Source organism: Haliotis rubra, unplaced genomic scaffold (assembly GCF_003918875.1).
Source record: "Haliotis rubra isolate DU_JTF1 unplaced genomic scaffold, ASM391887v1 Scf468, whole genome shotgun sequence".
In the NCBI taxonomy this organism is placed as follows: Eukaryota; Metazoa; Mollusca; class Gastropoda; order Lepetellida; family Haliotidae; genus Haliotis; species Haliotis rubra.
The window spans coordinates 127,085-151,195 of NW_025767155.1; the positions used below are offsets into that span (position 1 = coordinate 127,085).

At 40.2% G+C, this 24,111-nt stretch overlaps 1 long non-coding RNA gene across 1 annotated transcript; it reads left to right on the forward strand.

The window, feature by feature from the left end:
• Positions 1-1,264: 1,264 nt before the first annotated feature.
• On the forward strand, positions 1,265-23,453 carry LOC124290521. The gene is made up of 3 exons (XR_006901962.1): positions 1,265-1,320; positions 9,429-9,431; positions 23,424-23,453. It is a non-coding gene; the product is annotated as an uncharacterized LOC124290521 (long non-coding RNA).
• Positions 23,454-24,111: the final 658 nt, after the last annotated feature.

Below are 24,111 nucleotides of genomic sequence, written 5' to 3' on the forward strand. Positions count from 1 at the left end.
CTGTCACTTTCAGTGTGGTACGATGTATGTTTAAAAAGTCAACCTCTATTCCATATTCATTCATTAAGGATTTGAATTTACATAAAAAGAGTGTGTATGGCCTTTCTGCTATCCTGCAAACAAAGGCAGGAAACTGTCATTTAAAGTCATACACATTTACCCATTGTCTTATCCCATTATCCCATGTTTCACAGAACAGGAGGTGGTAAATGTTACAGTCTTAGAATGTTCCAAAAATGATCATCTGTGTTTTTAATGAATTTTTCTATTTCTTGTTATTCAAGGAATCAAAAGCTTGAAACATCACTGACTGTACATTGTTGATGAACAATTAATAAAAATTAGCTTATCATCTCAATTCACACCAGATATTGTATAAAACGTAGAGTAGTTAAGCGTTTGTAGGGCTGTAGTCTTTGTGCTATAATTAAGGTGAAGATCAATACACAGTTTTGACATTGCTCATCGGCAGTGAAGTGTCGATAAAGAACACAAGAAGTCACAGTATCGTGACATCGAAAGCCATAGCGTTTGTTTTGCCATACTCCCAATGGAGGATTTCGTCCCTATGTCAAGGCATTTTACCAGGAACCTGAATGTCATGTTTTTGGGACTAAATACCCCAAGGCTCTTGGTGCACTCTTGACAAGCTCATCTCGCCAATGTCTCTACATCAGTCTCAACCATACGCGCTTCTAATGTTACATTCATGTTCAGGGATGTAACCGTTAGGCGATGTTTTGAAAGACCACGAAACAGCCTAATATGTGTGGCCATAGAAGCAGTTTTACATGTTCTGCTTGTACTGTGAACGTGATTTGCTTCAAACAAAGTGTACGGGGTCGTTTCATTACCAACAGGATCTTGACATAAACAATGGTTTTACTGAAAGCGATCGTAAAGCAAAGCATCACATATGCAGGGTGGCATTCGGAATAAACAACCCACAATCGTCCTGTTTGAAGATCAATCTAAAATGCCATTGCTGTTATTTTCTGTAAACTGGGGCAATTCCATTTATCTGTGTAATCTGTAACATAGTTAAACTCTTATGATACTCATCTCATGGAAGAGGAGAATGGCCAATCTGATGGGGTTTCCAGTCCACCACAATCATCACTACAAGCAAAATTGGCCCTCAGGTACTGTGTGCTCTGAGAACCAGAATTAACAATTATATTTTCATTTACAGAATTTGAAAAATGAGCACTGACTCAGATATATGTTTACAAAGAATGACACAGCATATTAAAGGAGAATACTAGACAATTGCAATAATTTGCTGGATGAAAGATAAAGTTATCAGAAACATGTACCTCAGTTCATATTTCCAAACAAAATGGTTTATGATTGTTTTTATCGCGAAAACAGTTTCTGTTATCTGAGCTTCGGTCATTTTGCATATTCCGCTGGAACTCAAGTGACCTTTCCGCTCGTGACGTCATATGTGACAAGCGTCCGCCATATTGCCAAATAACAAGCGCTACAGTAATACAAATCGTGTTGTTTCTGTCGTTCCCTGTTATAATTTTCTGTCAGTGGTATTTTTAACATAAATTTAAGTCCGATTGCCAGCCGAATTGTCCCCGCCACTAATTGCTCCAGCAAATTTGGTCAAATTGCCCCGGAGTTTTGGTCAAATTGCCCCAGAGGGGTAGTCAAAATGCCCCAATCTATTTAAAATGATTAAATATAGGCCAAAAAATGCATAGTTTTGTCAGCTTTGATATTATGTTCGTCATATAAAAGTATATACATAGTTATGAGTTTACTAATGAAACATTTATCAGAAATATTACTTCCTAACAACTTTTATATGAAGAACATAATATCAAAGTTGACAAAAACTATGTATTTACGACTTATATTTAATCATTTTAAATAAATTTGACCAAATTAAAATGAGTGACCAAATTTGCTGGGGCATTTCGTAGTTGGGGCAGTTCGACTGGTACCAATGAGATATACATTATCAAAATCAGAGAGAGATTTCACATGAGCTTGAAAATGTTTCGCTATAACGTTCTTTTCGGTTTGGAACCCTAAATACTGCAGTCTAACCGAAACATTGCCGAATACAACGGTAAATCATGAAGTAATTGTTGCTTTCATTGTTTTCCATTTTGTCCAATTACGCATGTCGGCATCAGACTCGCTATTTGTCAGTAGTGTGTGGTGTATTCTTGTTCCGTATTCTGACTGGCTGACAAGATGTCATTCTAAGGCGATGACCGAGTACCATAACTATTTCCATAACCAAACAATGGGGAAACATACATTGTCCTGACTAGTAATTTATTAATTTGTCAGCAGTATTGATACGGTGGTCAAACATCCATTTCAGAAATGACATCAGGAACATATTTTACTGCTTCAGAATCCATGGACACTGTTAAGTTGTGAGGTAAAATCAAAGAGGAAGCCATCAGCAACAGGCACATTATGACGCCATGTCACGTGATACCTCCTCTGCTCATTAACTGTCGGGTGTTTCCGTAATAGGCGGACATACGAGTACCTTTTTTATGTTTATATTGCTATTTTACAAACATTTGTTCAATTTTAATCACGGAAGGTGACTTTTAGAATATCCTTTACAATTTATCAAAAGTTTTCGTATTCACCTTTAAAACAAGCACAATGTCACAGTTCAGATTGAAACACATATCTTTTTGTTTTGCTATCGTTATATTTTTCTTTTGTCTCTAAACCGACGATCTGAAAGATAGTACAGCTGCACCGAATGTAAGAAAATGTCACTCTATCCCCATGTGTGGAGACATTTACCACGAGCATCCGTGTATAATCCAGTGGTATCTCCTCCCGTAAAGTGTGCTGCAATATAGCCGTCCGTCAAGTGTGCGGTGATATTTGTTTCCGTCGTTCCTACAGTGAAGTCTCCTCTCTCGTACGAAATATATCTCATCCCGATGTGTCTTGTCCTATGAGGCCTACATCAAGCCTCTCCCACAAAGCCCTAGTCCAGATTAAGATATGATATTTTGGTTTGTTTAAGTACCTGGTTTCTTCCTTTTTGAAAACCTTCTCACAGAATCAAGTCAGAAAAAGGTTGTTTCCTCAGGTGTAAAACTGTACTGTTTGCTGGAGACAGTGTGCCGAAAAGAAATAGGTTTGACCCGTGCTTCCACTGAACAAACACGAAGATTTGAAAGTGAGAAGTGAATGTCTTGTGTTTTTGTCAAAATGTTTCATCTAAATGAAATCTTCTTTGCAATAAACCTGGAAAAACAATATAGTATATTTCTTAGTCTTATATGTTTTTTTAAACTTGCACACTACACTACATCAGATTGGTATGGACTCCTTGAGACGACATTGTAGCGATGACACTTTGTTGCGGTGCCTTTACAAAATCGGCAACACCATGTCCAAATTAAACAAAACATACTAGTTTGACCATTTGGTATGTTGTCGCATTGTCTCTTTTCACCTCGTTGTCCTTTGGTGACAATTTTATTCAAAATGTGACAATTGGTCAAAATGTATATAGTCACGATTAAGTCAATTTGGAAACATTTTGGCATGCATCCATCCAAGCGACGAACACTACACATTCGTTATATCAGTATCATCCAACCATCAGTTCATAAAAAAGTATTTCAGATTATTGTGGGATAGCTTTCTGGATCTCTCCGTCAATGATGTCGCCTCCGTTTAAACACTGTAATAACAGTGATGGTATAGTTCCAAATGTATGTCATCTCCAGTCCATTTGATCAAAAGTTTCTTCCGCGTGCTCGTCTCGGTGGAAACCAAACTACAAGACCTCCAAAGTTTCTGCGAATCTGTTGATTTTAGATCAGTATCTGCAGAAAGAGGCATTACCTACACTAGGAACCTATTATGCTATCATGTTATCTGCAAATGATTTGATGAATTTCCCATAACATACAGCCTTGCTTGCAGGCAGGCAGGCAGGCCAACACCTACAGGATTATTATGTCTGTGATATACTTCACATCAGAAATATCGGAAACACCCTATCGTCTAGACACGTCATGTTTCATTGAAACTATTAACAGTTTGATCACTCCACATGGTAGCAGATTCAGTCACTTGCTTCCTTAACACACAACATCCATCCTCTGTAGACTGGTGTCTGTATTCGGATTAGATGGGAGTTTGATGGACACATTCTGGACATGTGTGGACAGTTTTACCCCCAGACTAATGATGCCCGTTGTATTCACATCCACGTAATAACATACAAGGCTCGTTATCTACGTAGATGTAACTACCTTCGTATTTCGTTAACCAGAATAGAGTGATGATGCTAGAAGCGGTGGACATCATATTGTCATGTCTGTTAGTCTGATTGTTTTTGTCTGAGTGTGAATGACCATATAACAACTTCCATTTCCATCCTCCGTTTTTCTACCTAGGTATAGATCGGCATTCCTACATCTCTACACTAGAGTCCAGAAGTTGAAAATCGTGTTTGATTCTTACTAAATTGAGGTTGTTTTGACTGTAGTCAATGAGCAAACACAGCATTTGACAATATGTCTCAAGAACGCAGCAGCTTATTGCTTTGTATAATTTGACATATGTAGAACCGGGACATGTTTCAAGGAAAAAATATAATTCAGTAATAGTTAAACTAATTAAACATATTTAGGAAATCTTGCTTAGCCTCATAACCCGAAGACAACCAAACATTTATGAGGGGCAAAATATAGTTTGTGTTTGCTTATTGATATCATCATGCACAATCGATACTGGGTTAAATGTAAATCGATGCCAAATCAGGTGTGTTGGGTATCTATCGTGCAAAGTTGCACTCTTGTACCAGTGACTTGCGACATCACTATCCCAAAGACTATACCTTGTTCCTTCTGATGCCACGTTATATTTGCACTCACTCGCACAACCATGAATTCTCTGTGTTAATGTTACGTTCCACATGCCTGTTATTAATGTTTCACTGAATATTAAGCTTTTTGTCTTGAATGTATCAAATGTTATAAAGTTTGCACGATATTTCACTATGTTCTTACCTCATTACAACTTGGCAACCAAAATATAACAAGGTGTTCCTGCCACTTATCTGTTCACTATACAACATCCTCATAACAAAGAAATGCCCGTGTCTGACCGCGTTTTATCCACTTTCTTAATAATGGGCAGAATGGTTCAATAAATACAATACACGAATAGAACCAGAATTTTACTTTACCATGTTTTTTTCCTTCCATTTTGTCAGGCATGTTGAAATGTTTGATATGTTCAGTAATAGTCTTTGTCGGGATGTTGCATATGTGATGGGAGTACATTTGATCAATATGTCCCCTTTTAAGATCCATTACTTAATTATATCTCATCATTCTCCTTAGTAGGTGGCAGTTGAATGTCTTCCTCATCTAGAATCATCTTTCAGGGAATCACTTTTCCGTCTTGAACAGTGCTGCCCTCATCACTGGCAAACGAGCACCATCCCCAATATGTCCACATGGATGGCTGTTTAGACTTACTCCTTGGTTTTGGAGATGCCTGTTTACAGTATTGTGGATATTTTGTTTTCCTTTTTCATGAACTTTCAGTTCAATATACTTACTTGGGACTGAGGCTCAAATGTTCCTGCATTGTCACTATTATGGGCGCAGAAGAATGCTGCCTGGTTGTGTATTTGATTCAATTTTAGCCTTGTATACACCTTTCGTAGTTAGGCTTAGAACTTTAAAACACCCCTCGTAATATGTTTAAATGTGCGTGTTCTGAAACGTAAACTGGGTTTAGAGTTTGTCGTCAAAGTCATCAAAGGTCGCCAAGAAGTGTTTTATTGGAATTTTCTTTACCAAAATGTATATGTGTTTGTGATAGACCATGTGACTTTTATGTTCTTGAAGAGATTGGTTTCTAAAGGAAATTTCTTCTAAGTCTACGTGCGTTAACCTTATGATTCCAAGTTGTTCCAAACTTCAGAACACACTGCTTAAGTCAGTAAATACATCCCTTCTCGTCGTAATGTTCTGTATTTGACGGTGTGTTTGTGATGGATTGTGACAGGTGCTGATCAGCATAATAACACATGTCTATATCATTAGTTGTCCATCAATAGCCACAGACCATGTTCAGCAAGTTTGTGAATGTTTGTAACTATAAACAGGCTTTCATCATTTATTTGTATAATTTGTAAAATGAAGATATTTTAGACAGTTTATTACAGTTAACAAGGCGACACATATCCCATTGGTTTTTTTCGAAAAAACCCAGAAGTTGTTAGAAATAAAGAAATTCCTACTCGGAACATCAAATGGTGGCTTACTTAAGGTATAAATCTTACCGATTTTTACATGTGTATCACAATATAAACTATACTTCTTTCATAAGTCAACGTTTTTCATGAGGACAGCTAAACTGTTCAGTAACGTACTATGGCATGGGTATACTGCTAACTCCCCTACTGTCCCCTGTGGGGATTCCGCGTCAGAATACGTCCCCAGTAACCTGAATATGTCGTAAGTGCCGACTAAAAAAGATCAGATGATCAGTCCTAACAAGCAGATTAAGGTGAAGCTGTCAACAACAGTTCCGTTTCAATCAATTTTATGGCCTTGATACAGTCGCTTCCTTTAAACGTTTTTTTCCAATCTTGAATTCCATTTTCTGTCCAAATCTTAAAGTTAATCTTAAGATATCTGTAGTTGATTCTGAGTTTGAGTAACCATACCAACGAGTTTTGGAGCTTGATCGTGTGTTGCTAGTGCATGAATAAATACTCAATACTACATTACTCTCCCGCAGTCCCGAACGCAACAGCTCATGCGCTGCACAAAATAGAATTTGATCTGAATCCTAATGGAAGCAGAGGAAGTTATATTTGTGAAACAGTTTGGTTTGGGTTTGTTAAAGGCACATAGTCATTTGTTGGAGTTTTATGTCGTTTCTTGTTTCAGATTATAGTCACGTGTCGACTACAGTGAAAGGAGCAAGCCGATGGACTATTCACGAATGATCTCAAGACACGAGGTGTGCAGATACAGTGGAAGCGACCCCAGGAGACTCGATCAGCTAGCCAATAACTAACAAGGTCTGGGTTTTTTTTCTTTTAGTATTTTTCCCTTGCTTCTGAATTCAGCTGATCTATTCAAACTGGATTCCATTCACAAGTCCACATTTATAGACTGGGTCATGGAGAACTATGTAATTTACATGCCCAACGCACTGGTCATATTTCCGTCGACTGTCTTTCATTTAAATCTCTTCAGCTTTCCATCACCCATAAAATAATGTGATAGTGAAACCAGATCAGTGGGGAATACATAACATCTCGATGTCAGAGACTAAGTGTGTCGGCCAATCATCAGAGGTGATGATGGGGAAGCTAGCCAACTGGAAGTGATGGATACTGATGGATACTCGATAGCTAGCAGGTTACGTCATGGACACGTTGCCAAGCAGAATGTATCAGGCTATTACCACTGCAAATGTTTCATTTTTCAATGCATATTTATATCTTTATATCTTTGCAAGCTTGTAGTACCTTATCTTTGACCTGTCCATTTCTCTTTTGCATAAGATTCAAAAGTTCCAAAAGGAACCCAGCAAAGGTTCCTGGTTGTAGAGAAATTATAAATAGGCCTTTGTAGGTGGCATTTGAAGGTGTGTCCTGAATGTGAACCCCCTTCCCCTATCTCAATTGAACTGATTCACCGATTGGTTGTTGTTTAATGCCGATATTTTGCTCAGTGAGTCTGCTTTGTCTAAGTGCATTGTAAGCGTGATATCAAGTTGATCTCAGGGCTATTTGTCTTATGTTTCCACTATATTCCCACGAAAGTCGATTAATCGCCCTGGACCATGACACGATTCCAACTATAGATTCAGCTGGATCCTTCGTTCTTTTCCCTCAAGATGCATCATGATGCTGAAACAGACCCAGAACAACCTCCCAGCTTTATAGTAGGCTACAATCGCCGCAGCGGACTCAACACCATCTTTGGAGTTTGATAATAGTAATCTGGGTATCTTCTACTCCAGCCTCCAATCAATGAAGATGAAGAGGAGAGCGGGAAATAAACTCGCGAGAAGAGAAGAGAGTTCTCCATAGGGTAGCATTCTTCTAAAGCAGCTGTAACGTGCCACACAATGCTAATACAGCCAAGGTTTACTGTATTTTTGCACAACAGACGTAAGAGTAAGTCGAGAACTGAATGGGTTGGTAATCCCCAATAGTGGGACCCAGACAACGTATAGAATGCGAAGTCGTGATATTCCAGACTGACACAGTATTTACGCCATCAAAGCAGAGAGAGCTGGTAGCCTGATGAAGCTGGACGGTCCGGTGTTTGGGCAATCTGCTGCCAACCCACGCCAATGATCGAGTATCCATGCTGGATGCAGTAACATTGGGGTCATTAGACTGAAGAAGGAAAGTCAACTCTGCAGTTTAGGTTGGACAAATGCAGTTCTGGATATACAGACCACCGTATAAACTGTATTATTCTCATGATATTTGACCTATATACACGAAATGCAATACGAGTAATAAAAAGTAAAGTAATTGATGTGGCAAATGCATTTTACGTCAATGTAATGTAAACAGATCATTAAGGAATGATATTGATCTTCAATAGATGTATTGCAAACAGAACACATACGTAAACATGAGTAAACCTATCAAGAAGGTAAAACTTTGCATCTGAATGTAATAACGATAATGCCAACATATTTGTTTAAATACTCAAATGTCTGCCAGGTATATGTTCCCTGTATGTCACATATCGTTTGCAATACGGGGTCGGTTCAATGATAACATGTCCTTTCTTCCTCAGAACCCATTCGTCTGTGCCTTACTTCAAGAACGGTCGTACAAATCGGGTGGTCAGGTGACTTGGTTGACGTCATCGTAATTGCTCCTCTTGTTGACGGATTGTCTGGTCTGATTTCCCCGCCGCCACTCTTTCTAAACTCACTCACTCACTCATTCGTTGTTCATCGGTGCTTCACACCTTGTTGATCATTGCTGTAAAATGTACTTTGTTAGGTAACAAGAAGTCAATTAGACCTGGTCTCTCGGACAAGCCAAAATCACTGAGCAATCAATGTAGAGTTAGCGTGACATTATATGTTCTCACAGAAAAGGGGGAAATAATGTTTACATGGAATTAAAGCTGAAATGGCTAAAACAAAGGAAACTGATGTGTCTTTCACTTTCAGCGTGGTATGATGTATTCTTAAAAAGTCAACCTCTTTGCCATATTTATTGATTAATGATTTGAATTTACATAAAAAGAGGGGCGGCGGGGTAGCCTAGTGGTTAAAGCGTTGGCTCGTCTCGCTGAAGACCCGGTTCGATTCCCCATATTGGTACAATGTGTGAAGCAATGTGTTTCCCCGCCGTGATATTGTTGGAATATTGCTAAAAGCGGCGTAAAACTGAACTCTGTCAGCCAGTACATAAAAAGAGTGTAAATGGCCCTTCTGGTATTCTGCAAACAAATGCAGGAAACTGTCATTTAAAGTCATATACATTTGCCCTCTAATTCTGTCCTCAGACTCATCCCTTATTTCATGATCTGGTAAATGTTCCACTATTAGAATGTTCCAAAAGGATCATCTGTGTTTTAAATTATTCTTTTTTGTTTCTTGTTAATTAAGGAATCAAATTAAAGCTTGAAAAATCACCTGAATGCACTTTATTGATGAACAATTAATAAAAATGAGTTTATGGTATCAATTCACACCAGATATTGTATAAAACGTAGAGCAGTTAAGCGTGTTTAGGGCTGTAGTCAATGTGCTATAATTAAGATGAAGATCAATACACAGTTATACAATTGCTCAACAGCCACCCATCAGTAGTGAAGTGTCGATAAAGAACACAAGAAGTCACAGTATCGTGACATCGAAAGTCTTAGTGCTTATTTTGCCATACTCCCAGTAGGGGTTACATCCCTATGTAAACACTTTTTACCAGGAACTTGTAAAAGAATGTCACGTTTTTTTATAGGGACTAAATGCCCCAAGGCTCTCGGTGCTCTCTTGACAAGTTCAAACTGATGAACCCATCTCGCTAATGTCACTACATCAGTCTCAACTATACGCGCTTCTAATGTTACATTCGTGTTCAGGGATGTAACCATAAGGCTGTTTTGAACGCCCATTAAACAGCCTAATCTATATGGTAATCGGAGCGGTTGTACCTGTTCTGTTTGTAATCTGAACGTGATTTGCTACAAACAAATTGTGCAGGGTCGTTTTATCACAAACACTATCTACCACGAATACTGGTTTTACTAAACGGGAATCGTTAACAACAGATATACAGGATGGCATTCAAACAACCTGCAATCGTCCTAGTTGAAGATCAGCCTAACATTTCAGTGCCGTGAATATTTCGGTAAACTGGGACAACTTCGTTAACATTCTTTTTAATTACATCTGTATCTGCATAACTTTTAATATGGGATAAACTCTTATAAGTTACGCTATGTTTTCACTCCACCAGGATTATCACAACAAGCACATTTGACCCTCAGATACAGTGACCCTCAGAACAAGAATTTACAAAATATTTCCATTTGCAGGATTTGATTCAGATATCTTTCAGCACTGCTTCAGATGTACCTGTCTACAAAGCATGACGCGTCTTAGAAGCCAAGCACAATCTCACAGTTCAAATTGAAACGCACTTCTCTTTGTTTTGTTATCTTCACGATAAGCTGATGATCTGAAAGATAGTACAGCTGCACCGAATGTAAGAAAAGGTCACCCTGTCCCCATGTGTGGAGACATTTACCACGAACATCCGTGTATAACCCAGTGGTATCTCCTCCCGTAAAGTGTGCTGCAATGTCTCCGTCCGTCAAGTGTACGGTGATAGTGGTTCCCGTCATCCCTACAGTGAAGGGTTCAAGCCCGGGAAGTCGACAAATGAAGATTTACCACTCAAAATTAGTGTCGACTCTGCGGGCATCGCGGACTAATGTTGCGCTTGGCTAGTTTCAACTTTGTCCTCGGGCACGAGGGGAAGTGCAGCCGCTCGTCTCACAAGCTTGGTTACATCCTCATCGTGTTTGTATTCAGTTGCTAGTCCGATCTTTTGGACACGACGCCATATACACTGCGTGTAGTGGAAAAAACAACCATGTCTCTGGGTTCCAGGGAAGACAGCAGCAACAGCATTGTGGGACGCACGCTCAAAGTCCATCTGGAAAGTTGTTGGTACCAGCTGATGTCCTAGGTTCGCCGAGGTCTGCTTCAGATAGGTAAACATCCGTGTGTATGAGTCCTCGGTTCTGTCTGACATGAGTCCATACACGAGTGGCAACATATGTCCTTGGAATTCAGCATGGATGGAATATATCTGGTCGAAGAGCCTAGGGCATGTTGAGAAAGTCCCGTCAGCAAATAGGACGTCAGCAGTTCACTTAGCAGTTCTAGATTCTTCTCAGTGGTGAATATGAAGTTAGGAGACTGTCCCTCCAGTCGATGTAAGAATCTTTCCCCTGCCTCTGTCCTGGTCCACTGGTCCTGTAGGTCGATGGCCAGTAAGGTCGTTCGTTCTTTGGATATTTAACAAGCACTATAAGCGTAGCCGATTTCGCACTTGGTGATGACTTCATTCTGCAAATGACTTATATTCACCAACGACACTAATTGCTTTAACTGAATAACCGATTTACTAAAACAATCCAAAGTCATGAGATTTGAGCAAAGGATTATCATTGACTTTGTTCTTTTGTTCTTAAAATGTAAAAAGATTGATATCTAAACACTAATGATATACTCATTGGAGTATATCATTTACTCTCAAAACATCACTACTTAATATATAAACACTACCCGACAAAACCAAAGTCAACAAACGCAGTACAGCACCTGTAGAACTGTAAGTTCACAGGCAATTACTGTCAAAACATCACTACTTAATTATCTAAACACTACCCGGGAAGTCGACAAAAGCAGTACAACACCAGTCTACAAACCGGGACTCAGTTTGTCGACTTCCCGAGATAACTGAAATTTCATTTGTCGACTTCCCGGGCGGACACCCAGTGAAGTCTCTCTCGTATCTTCCAACCATCAGTTCATATAAAGGTATTTCAGATTATTGTAGGATAAATTTCTGGATCTCCCTGTCAACAATGTCGCTTCAGCACTGTTGTGACAAGATATAGCATGTATGTTATCTCCAGTCCATTTGATCCAAGAGTTTCTTCTGCGTGCTTGTCTCGATGGAAGCCAGAATCTGTTGTTCTATTTAAGATCAGTATGTGCAGAGAGAGGCATTACCTAGACTAGGTACCTATTATGCTATTACGTTATGGTAAGAACAGTCTGCAGATGATCTGATGAATTTCTCTGTATAAAACAGCCTTGCTTGCAGACAGGCCAACACCTACAGGATTATTATGTCTGTGATATAATTCTCATCAGAAATATCGGAAACACCCTATCGTCTAGACACGTTATGTTTCATTGAAACTATAAACAGTTTGATCACTCCACATTTCAGCAGATTCAGTCACTTGCTTCCTTAACACACAACACCCATCTTCTGTAGACTGGTGTCTGTATACGGAGTAGATGGGAGTTTGTTGGACACATTCTGGACATGTGTGGACAGTTTTACCCCCAGACTAATGATGCCCGTTGTATTCACAAGCACGTAATAACATAAAAGGCTCGTTATCTTGTGTAGAGGTGTAACTACCTTCCCTTTCTCGTTGGCAGAATAGGGCGATGAGGCGAGAAGCGGTGGCCATCATATTGTCATGTCTGATAGTCTGATTGCTTCTGTCTGAGAGGGGAATATGACAACAATAATCATATAACAGCCTCCATTTCAACCTTCAGTTCTATCTACCTGGTTATGGATCTTCATTCTAAACTCTGGACACTGGAATGCACAAGTGAATAAGCGTGTTTCGTTCTTACTTATTTGATGGTGTGTTGATTGTAGTCAATGACTAAATTCCTGTTTGGACAAAATATAATCATTTGTAAAAGTCAACAAACATGCAAGAGCAGTTTAGAAACATCACCATATACTCACAGCAAACAGTATCTTTTATCGTCTCTCAACAACACGGCAGCTTATTGGCTTGTATAATGCTACATATCTTGAACCGGGACATGTTTCAAACAAACACCAAGAAAAGAATATAATTCAGTTATATTTAAACCTATGAAGGAAACCTAGGATAGCCTCCTATCCCAAAGACAAACAGTTATGAGGGGCAAACAATATTTTGTGCCTGCGTATTGATATCATCATGGACAACTGATATCGGCTTAAATGTTAGTTGATGCCAAATTATGTATGTTATGTATGTATCGTGCAAAGCTGCACTGTTGTACCAGTGACATGCGACATCACTATCCCAAAGACCTTACATGTACCTTGCTCCTTCTGATGCCACGTGACCCGTGAAGATCCGGGGTAGAATAGGTCTTCATCTACCCATGCTTGCCACAAAAGGCGACTTTGCTTGTCGTAAGAAGCGACTAACGGGATCGGGTGGTCAGGCTCGCTGACTTGGTTGACACATGTCATCGGTTCCCAATTGCGCATGTTGTTGATCACTGGATTGTCTGGCCCAGACTTGATTATTTACAGACCACCGCCATATAGCTGGAATATTGCTAAATGCGGCGTAAAACTAAACTCACTCACTCACTCTGATGCCACGTTATAACCAAAGCATAACAAGGTGATCCTACCACTGTTCACCATACAACATCCTCATTAGAAAGAAATGGCTGCGCCTGACCACTTTCAATACACTTTAATAATTACAGAATTGTTCAATAAATACAATACCCGAATAGAACCCAGAATTATTTGGGGTTATTTTTTCATTTTTCGGGCATGTTGAAATTTTTGAGATGATCAGTAATAGACCTTGTCATAATGTTGCAAATGTGGTGGGAGTGCAATCAATTACATTTGATGTAATGAGACCAACGAGTCACCTTTTAAGATCCAGTACTAAATGATGTTTCATCATTTTCCTTGAAAACGGCAGTTGAATGTCTTCCTCATCGAAAATCATCTTTCAGGGAATTTCTTTTTCCTCTTGAACAGCGCTGCCTCTTATCACTAGCAAAGGAGCATCATCCCTAAACATCAACATAGATGGCTGGTTGGACTCACTCCTTGGAGTTGGAGATACCTGATTACAAAACTGTGAATATTTTGTTTTCCAGTTTCACGAACTTTCAGTTCAATATACCTATTAACCATATGATTCCAAGTGGATAAGGATATGTCTAACTTCAGAAAACATTGCTTAATTCATTAAATACAGCTTTTGTCGTCTTAATGATCTGTAGTTGACGGTGTGTTTGTGATTGATTGTGACAGGTGCTGATCAGCAGAATAACACATGTTTATATAACAGGTATGATGTGGCCACCGTGTTCCGTACAATAACACATGTTTATATAACAGGTATGATGTGGCCACCGTGTTCCGTACAATAACACATGTTTATATAACAGGTATGATGTGGCCACCGTGTTCCGTACAATAACACATGTTTATATAACAAGCATGATGTGGCCACCGTGTTCCGTACAATAACACATGTTTATATAACAAGCATGATGTGGTCACCGTGTTCCGTATAATAACACATGTTTATATAACAAGCATGATGTGGTCACCGTGTTCCGTATAATAACACATGTTTATATAACAGGTATGATGTGGCCATCGTGTTCCGTACAATAACACATGTTTATATAACAAGCATGATGTGGCCACCGTGTTCCGTATAATAACACATGTTTATATAACAGGTATGATGTGGCCCACCGTGTTCCGTACAATAACACATGTTTATATAACAAGCATGATGTGGCCACCGTGTTCCGTATAATAACACATGTTTATATAACAGGTATGATGTGGCCACCGTGTTCCGTACAATAACACATGTTTATATAACAAGTATGATGTGGCCACCGTGTTCCGTACAATAACACATGTTTATATAACAGGTATGATGTGGCCACCGTGTTCCGTACAATAACACATGTTTATATAACAAGTATGATGTGGCCACCGTGTTCCGTACAATAACACATGTTTATATAATAAGTATGATGTGGCCACCGTGTTCCGTACAATTCGTTCAATATCCTTGGTCCATGCTCAGCAGGTTTGTGAATATATATTAATGTGCTCAATCACTGAAAACTATAATCAACTGTATGGCCTTTACACAGTCAATTCCTTTAAACAGCAATTTCTTTTGATCAGAAAATCCATTTTCTACCCAAAACTAAAGACATCTGTTGTTAATCTTAAGATCTCAGTGATTCTGAGATCGAGAAACCATACCAACAGGTTTTGGAACTTGATAGTTTGTTCCTAATAAATAATGAATACTACATTACTCTCCCGCACTCCCGATCGCAACAGCTCATGCGCTGCACAAAATACAATCTGATCAGAATCCTAATTTAAGCAGAGGAAGTTACATTTGTAAAACAGTTTATTTGGCTTTTGTTTGTTTGGGGTTTTTTCTGTTTTAAAAGGGTGCCATATATTCATGAGCTGTGTTGGATGAGTATATCAGAATCCTGTATCAATCAAGACAGTCACCTGCGATACGAATCAAATATTAAAGGCATATAGTCATTTGTGTAAGTTTTTATGTCTTGCTATTACTGCTGATTATACGCCAGACATGCGTCGACTACAGTCCAGGGAGCATGCACATGGACTAATCCCAAATGATCTCTCGACACCGAGGTGTTCAGATAGGAAGACGTTTGTATTTTACAGCGGAAGAGACCCCAGGAGATTCGATCAAGCTAGTCAATAACTAACTAGGTCTGTTTTTCTCTTTTAGTATTTTCCGCTGCTTCTGAATTCAGCTGATCAATTCAAACTGGATTCCATTCACAAGTGCACTTTTTATAGACAGGGTCATGGAGGACTTTGTAATTGATATGCCAAACTCACGGGGTATAGTTGCGTCGACTGTCTTTCATTTAAACCTCTTCAGCTATCCGTCACCCATAAGGTAATGTGATAGTGATACCAAATCAACGGGGAATATATCACGAATATATATCTCGCTACAGGAGACTTAGTGTGATATTCAGTGGTTTCGGCCAATCAGCAGAGGCGATGATGAGGACGCTAGCCAACAGTTACTGATTGAAGCTGTCTACGCGGGTTACGCTAGGGACACGTAGCCAAGCAGAATGAATCAGGCTGTTACCACTGCCAATGGTCCACTCTTCCATCCTTATAAATTCCTTATACCATTGTAAAAGTGTAGCACTTAACAGTATCACATCAGACCAACCTAAAACCACTAAGTCCAATTACCATTGAAAATCTTTCACTTTCCAGTGCATACTCATTTCTATATATCTTTGCACATGTTTAGCCTCTTGACAGTGTCAAATAAAACCAATCTGGCCTCTTTTTGACTGAATTCATAATGAACCTGTGCAAACGTTTCTGGGGTTTATTGAGAAATTGTAAATAGAACTGACCTGTTTATTTTTGGCTGAACATGCACGTGGTAAACTGCAATCTGTAGAAAGGAAATGGTGACAAATATCATGCTTGGGCATTAGGAAGTATTTGCCCCCACAACACTCAGTTATATGGCTTAACTCTTGCTCTGTAGACCAACACATGCATATACAGTATGGTTATTCTGTTAAATTAGTTCTGACATGGTCAGGTGAGTCTATTTCATAATTTGCTTCTCTGCCATCAGTGAAGCATCTCCTGTAACTGTAAACGTCAAAAACATGATTTTTGTATAGCTGAAGCTCCCTGCAAAAATCGTTTTTCCTTTTCTCAAGGCAAGTCCACCACGTTCTCTCTGTGCTATAACCATCATAACATGTATTTTGTCAACGGTCTCCCTAGTAGGTGGCAGCTAAAGGTCTTCCTGGGTCCAGTTCATCTTCGGTGTTGTCTCTTCTCGTCTTGAACGGTGCTGCCATCGGTGGCATCATCCCCGTAAATGTCCACACATGTCTACATGGGTGGGTGTTTGTACGTAGTCCTTGGAGCTGGAGACACCTCATAACAGCCGTGTGGGCATTTTGTTTTCGGTTTTACCCAGTAATGCTGCCTGTTATGTATCTGATTTAAATATAGGATTATAATATTGGAGCGTATTGTACTACTTTACGGGTGAACATACACCCTTCTTAGTTAGGCTTGGAAAGTTCAGCCACCCTCGTACCCGTATGATGTGTTTTGACTTGGTATGTTTGGTATGTTTTTCCGACATGAGCTGTGTTTAAGTTCGGTCAAAGTTGTCATCACGAGCAGTTATGTTTTGCTTGAGTGGAATTGACCCTGCCCAAATGTGTTTGTGGTTGGCCGTTGTACTCTACTGACCACCTTTTAACTGAAGATTTTGGTTTCTGACAAGCGGCTTGTTTAATACAAGATAAATTACTCCTCTGTAGCTTTTGTCGATATGTTCTTTAAGATTTTGCTCAGTGAATTTGTCATAATAACGAATTGATAAGGTATTGTCTCACATCAGAACACACTGCTTACGTCCGTAAATACAACCCTTCTCTTCTTGATGCTCTACTGACAGGACGCTGTGTTCGTGATGAACTGAGTGAGAATCAAAGTGGTGACAGATGCTGACCTCCCCACAAACGTATGTTTGTATTAAAGGAAGTCTGATGTTGCCGGTGCTTCCGAATGGAAGTCAATCAGTCACACTGGATCATGACACGGCATACGATGCCAACTATAGATCCAGCCAGCTCCTTAGGTCTCTTCACCAAAAGGATCCCTCAAGCTCCATCCTCAAGCTGAAACAGACACACACCAGACTCCTTGAGTTGTAGTATGCTACAATCACCGTGAAAAACTGAACGCCATCCATGAAACTGATAGGAGCAATATTTGTGTCGTCTGCTCCCAGTCATCAATAAATGAAGATGAAGAGGAAACCAGAAAACAAACTCGCGAGGAGAGACTACATGATGATTGACATGAGGTCTTATCCAGGGTAAAAGTACAAAAGTCTTCTAATTCAGCTCGAAAGAGCAACAGAATGCTAATACAGCCAATGTTTGCTTTTCTTTTGCACAACAGACGTTACGGTAAGTCGAGATCTGAATGGGTTGGTAATCCCCATTTACTGGGACCCTCAATACGTGGCGCCATTACGCGATTATAGAAAGCAGAGACGTGATATTCCAGATTGGCGTCGTATTTACCCCTCACTGTCAGAGCATACAGAGCTAGTAGCCCGACGTTGCTGGGCGGTCCAGTGTTTGGACAATCTGCGGCCAGTCTTCGTAATGAATAATTGTCCTGGCAAAACTGGAATTATTAGACCTGATTACATTATGGCGTGTGCGCGTGCGTGTGTGTGTGTGTGTGTGTGTGCGTGCGTGCGTGCGTGCGTGCGTTTTTGTTTGCTCAACCTTAGTTCGTTACATTCAGTAGCAGGGACGAGAAATTTAGTTTCGTTTCAACCATCAGTTTGTTATAATCGTTTGTGTTAATCTTTCTCCTATGATTTAAGACAATGGAACACTCTCTACAGAGTGACAGGCTGTCTCTATACCATTATACTTCATTATAGACTCACAGTACTAAAACCACAAGTCCTTGTTGAAATCGGAATGTTGTGTTCAATAGTTATGATATATGTAGAACCACAGGGGCTTGTATACATATAAAGAAGGAAAGGGATGTAACGCACACAAACTTGTCAGACACCCCTCTCGTAAATGGGCGAAATCTGGTGGGAAATTGTGAAAAACACAGCCGGGATTCTTACTGAAATAAAGCCAGATAAATTCCCTTTCGATTAAATCTAAAATTATCAAAATCGGTGCACTATTGACCGAGTAACTTTGCTTGGAACTCGGGAAAAGACAACTTTTCATTTGTACGCCAAAACCTGCCTACGAAAATCATCACCAGCTCGTCGTTGGTGCGAGTCTATTGAAGGTGAAGGACAAACATGGTGGCCCTGATCACTCGATACCGCCTATTTTCCAATAAAGTCGTGTATGGCAGGTAAAATCAGTAACTCATTTCATTTGAGATGTTGTAATGCGAAAGCGGAATATCTAGCGATTACGAAAAGGTTATGTCTTTTCGCCGATTGCGTGTTTTCCATTGAAATACTTAGTATTTCTTCGCCGAGAGGCGATGATTTTCGTAGGCAGGTTTTTGGCGTACAAATGAAAAAGTTGTCTTTTCAAGAGTTCCAAGCAAAGTTACTCGGTCAATAGTGCACCGATTTTGATAATTTTGGATTTAATCGAAAGGGAATTCATCTGGCTTTATTTCTGTAAGAATCCCGGCTGTGTTTTTCACAATTTCTCACCAAGATTTCGCCCATTTACGAGTGGGGGGTGTCTGACAAGTTTGTGTGCGTTACATCCCTTTCCTTCTTTATATGTATATGGATATCAGTGTACGCTTGTAGGACCAAGGACGTATTATGTTTGTAGAACAGATACCTCAGATGAGGCAAAGCTCCATGTCTGTCCTCGGTTACTTCGACAGAATTCAGTGCTCTTAATCTAAATGCAAGAACAATACAAAGTGCTCCCACGTCGTCTGGTCTGGAACACCGAAGTGAAAAACACATTGTATCGTAACATAAGGATAAGTATTTTCTTGGTGCAATGACTGCTCCCCTTCACAGGCTGTTTCCCTCGCCACTCTTTCCATTGTCACATGCACGTTGTTGATCGATTTTGCAATCACATCGGCCTGTGGTGCTTGTCAGTTCCATTGTTGCTGAAGTCCCAAGTTTCACGCCCTGCTGTGCTTCACACCTTGTTTATCATTGGTCTTTTGACCGAGGACTATTGTTCTCAGTGATGGAAAATGTATTTTGTAAGGTAGTAAGAAGTCAGTTAGGCGTAGTATATATGTATCTGCAGTCTCACCGACCTGTGGGAATTACTGAGCAATCAATGAAGACGTAACTGTTGATCTTTAGGCTAGAGCGGTAATTAAAACTGAAATGGCTTAAACATTGGAAACCGATGTGCATTTCATTTTCAGTTTGTGTGAGTTATTCTTTTTCAGTTGAAAAAGTCTTGCATATTTATTTCAAAAGGATCCTTTACATGAAACGAAAGCGTATAGTTCTTCAGGCTGCGCTAGAAAGCAAACGTCATCGTTTATTTAAAGTATTCTTTATTTTTCCAATATTTTCTGTTCCTTCATTTAAACAAACCTCTACTTGTAAATGTCCTTGTTGTATATTGTTCCAAAACACATATCCACCGTGATATTGCTGGAATATTGCTAAAAGCGGCAAAAGACTAAACACAATCACACTCACTCACCCAAACGATATCTACTGTTCTTTGAATGTTTCTTTTTCTTTAAAACCATGGAATTAAAACCATGAAAATCACCTGACTGTACTTTATTAATAACCTACCAATACAATTGAGCATATTGTCTCAGTTAACTGAAGCTGTTACCAAGAAGTATAGTTGTTTTGAGTCTGTGAGGCTACAGTCACTGTGCTATAATTAAGGTGAAGATCAATACACTGTTATGACATTGCCCAACAGCCAGCCATCGGCAGTGAAGTGTCGCGAAAGATCACAAGAAATCGAGATATCACTAGCCGATCTAAAAGTAGACGGTCTTCGCGTTTGTTTTGCCGTATTCCCAGTGGAGGATTACTTCTCTGTTTCATGGTTTTTTATCAGGAACCTTTAAAAGAATGTCATTTTGTTGGATTAAACGCCCCAAGGCGCTCGATACACGCTTGACCTCATCTCGCTTATGTCTCTACAACGGTCTTAACCATACGCGCTCCTAATGTTACATCCATGTTCAGCGCTATAACCATTAGTCGAAGCTCTGGACGTCCATAAGAGAGTCTAATCTATATGGAAATCGGAGCGATTTTACATGTTCCGATTGTAATTTGAACTATAGGTTTGCTATAAACAAATTGTGCGGGGTCGTTTTATTACAAACAGGATCCGGACACAAACAGTGGTTTTACTGAATGAGGATCGTAAAGTAAAACAACCACATATACAGGATGGCGTTCAAAATAAACAACCCGCAATTGTTCTTTAGAAGAGCAGCCTGGCGTTGCTGTGAACATTTATTTCAATTGGAACTATTTCTTTTGCCTTCCTTTCATTTTTGTTTCCTTTGGTTTACGGGACAAACCCTTATGGGAGTGGACTTAGAATAAACTTATGACAACAGGTACGACTGGGCTTCAGATACTGTGTGTTGGTAGAGCACTTCAACCCCTCCCTACCCAACCAACCATACCTCCATCAGCCAAGAACATCAAATGGTAGTCGGCTTCTGGAGGATGCTCTTGGAAATGGAAGCTTTAGGAGGGAGTCTAGCAACAAAATGAAACATGTAAACATAGCTCCAAGGCATTTCTGGGTTTGGATAATGTATCTTCTAAGAAATTACACACTCAGGAATCTTCATCTTTGCTGTACAGTAAACTACCATTTTGAATTGTTTCCACGTATTTTGTGATGTGTTTCCTTTTGAATTATTCTATTTGAAAGATGTTTGGACATTAACCACAGACAGCCGCATATGTTCCCAGTCATGAGCTTAATGTTTTATCCTGACGTAACACGAACAGTACTATCTCTTCCTGTCAGGCGTACAGTCGCATCTCCTCTCGCCAGTCTCACTGTTGTTTCTCCTTCCATTCCGGAGTACTGTAGTATCTCCTCCCATCAGTCTCACTGTTGTTTCTCCTTCCATTCCGGAGTACTGTAGTATCTCCTCCCATCAGTCTCACTGTTGTTTCTCCTTCCATTCCGGAGTACTGTAGTATCTCCTCCCGTCAGTCTCACTGTTGTTTCTCCTTCCATTCCGGAGTACTGTAGTATCTCCTCCCATCAGTCTCACTGTTGTTTCTCCTTCCATTCCGGAGTACTGTAGTATCTCCTCCCATCAGTCTCACTGTTGTTTCTCCTTCCATTCCGGAGTACTGTAGTATCTCCTCCCATCACGACCATAGCCTTATCTCCAGGCTACAGCAATATCTCATCCCGTCTCTTGTTAGGCGTGCTGTGATATCTTCCATTTTCACTTGCAATGATATCTCCCTCTCCATGCGTACCATCTTCATCCATCAGATGAACAGCGTTATCTCCTCGCATCAGTCATAGCCTCCAGGCCCTAGAAATACCTCTTCCCACCAGGCCGCAATATCTCCTCCCTCCAGGCCCTAGTAATACCTCTTCCCACCAGGCCGCAATATCTCCTCCCTCCAGGCCCTAGTATTACCTCTTCCCACCAGGCCGCAATATCTCCTCCCTCCAGGCCCTAGTTATACCTCTTCCCACCAGGCCGCAATATCTCCTCCCTCCAGGCCCTAGTATTACCTCTTCCCACCAGGCCGCAATATCTCCTCCGTCCAGGCCCTAGTAATACCTCTTCCCACCAGGCCGCAATATCTCCTCCCTCCAGGCCCTAGTAATACCTCTTCCCACCAGGCCGCAATATCTCCCCTAATACATTCCTCCACAGAATCTCCTCCCACCAGGGACCCACAATACCTCTTCCCTTAAGATGCACTGTGCTATCTCTTCTGTCAGGCGCAGCATGTCCACTACAGTGACCCGTCAGGTGTTAGCGTTGGCTTCTGTCCAGGTCTCGAGAGAAATCACGTCAATTGTCCAAGTTGTCGTGGGTGACGAGCTTGAGATGAGAGGACTGATCAGCGAACAGACCATGTAAATTATACTAATTGGAATCCATTGTTGTGATGAGCGTTCTCACAGGACGTGACGAAGGGAGGGTTGCTGACATAAACCAGCCCAGTCTTCTAGTGTTAGATTATGGTCATCAGTGTCTCGGCTTCCTGCACATTTCCCTCCCCTAGTATCTGAGGTCACCTGAGTGCAACATCAATAGTTATTGAAAACATGTTGTGAGTGAGTTTAGTTTTACGCCGCCTTTAGCAATATCCCAGCAATATCACGGCGGGGGACACCAGAAATGGGTTTCACACACTGAACCCATGTGTGGAATCGAACCCGGGTCTTCGGCTACCCGACCGCCTTACGAAAACATGAAAATACTACGAGTCCGAGTACGGTAGGTGAGGGAATACTGCGTGGTATTATAAGACAGGAACTTCAAAGTAAGATATGGATATTGTGAAGATGACCTCAGATTACAGCTTCACCAATCAGATATGATTTGGATATGATACTAGTGCATCGCCTGGTTGCTGTTGTTGAATATTGGGTTGCAGAAACAGTATGTTTCTATGTTCGCTGGATGTCCCGATATTATGAAAAGAATTATGTTTGACAAGTAACCTCACAGAATAGAAATGCACGTTTGGAAACAATGACAGACAATAATTAAAGGGGAACCTCTTGTGTATGTGTTTATTCTGTATACGTATGTGGGTGGGTCTTTGAGCAAATGTCTTCAGAAGAATCTGTATTTTGTTTTTTGTTGCAAGTTTCTTTCATTTATTGTTGTTTTTGTTTTGGGTTGTTTTTTTCTAAATATTTGTCATACAGTACGGTCTTTTGGGACGTTTTTGTAAGTAATGTATGTTTTTAAATGATCTACTGGTCAGATTTGTATGTAATCCTATAAAGGACAATGTCGGGTTGTCAGACCCATTGTTGCGGTGCCAAGCATAAGAGTTTTGTTTAGATTCCATGGGCTTGATAAACAAGTGTTTTCAAATAATTATTTGAATGTATGAACATAATGGTGCCGTAGTGGTACTGACAGAATTGGTGTATTTTATCTTGTGTAGTTATTTCTGGCGCGTCGTTGCGATGTACCGTTTGCGGTGAAGATGGCATTTCGTATTCGCCATTGGATCAACAGATCGTGGTAAATATAGGACGTCAGTGCCAAAAGAATACCCAGTCTTGACTATCCTTAGAAACAAATTCCGTTTGGTGTGATGGCAAAACCCCTGTGGAAATTATATCAACGGATCACTGCAATAGTGATGACACCATAAGTAACATACAAACCTTGGCTGATATTCTATCCTTGGTCACATACCTTCCCACTGAGGGGGTGTTAGTGTTCAGGGTCTAGATTTTCGAAGCTCTCTTGATAGTCCTATGTTAATGTTAATGTATGGCACTTACGACTATCTTAGCGCTGAGAGAGCTTCGAAAATCTCG